Raw genomic sequence first — 421 nt, 5'->3', positions numbered from 1 at the left:
AACTGTGTTACCTCGGCATCGACTTAATCGAATTACACCATCGTGATGAAGAGGAAGGGGAACACTATCCCCTTCCTCTCCCTCCCCCTAGAAAAGCCACGAAAAGGAGAATAAAAGGGAGACGAAGGTAAAGACGAGTCGGTTTTCAATTTTCGATGATTCCACCGAATTCGGTAACAGTGTTAGGGGTGTGTAGAGAGTGTTGGCATCGTGCATCCACCGGTAGCAGCCACCCCCAGCAACGTCCCTCTGCTTTTGCGGTGGCTGTTCACCAAGGTATATAGGGTGGTTGCCGCTTCGTCGGGGCTTTAAGACACCGTGTGTGGGAGTGGGCGTGGCCTTGGGGTGGCCGTTGGCCAATCAGCAGCCGCCGGTTGCTGGCCATCCCCGACCCACGTGGTCCACATCCCCCAACATACAT

Source organism: Apis dorsata, unplaced genomic scaffold (assembly GCF_000469605.1).
Source record: "Apis dorsata unplaced genomic scaffold, Apis dorsata 1.3 scaffold_358, whole genome shotgun sequence".
In the NCBI taxonomy this organism is placed as follows: domain Eukaryota; kingdom Metazoa; phylum Arthropoda; class Insecta; order Hymenoptera; family Apidae; genus Apis; species Apis dorsata.
This window is presented reverse-complemented; position numbering follows the sequence as displayed.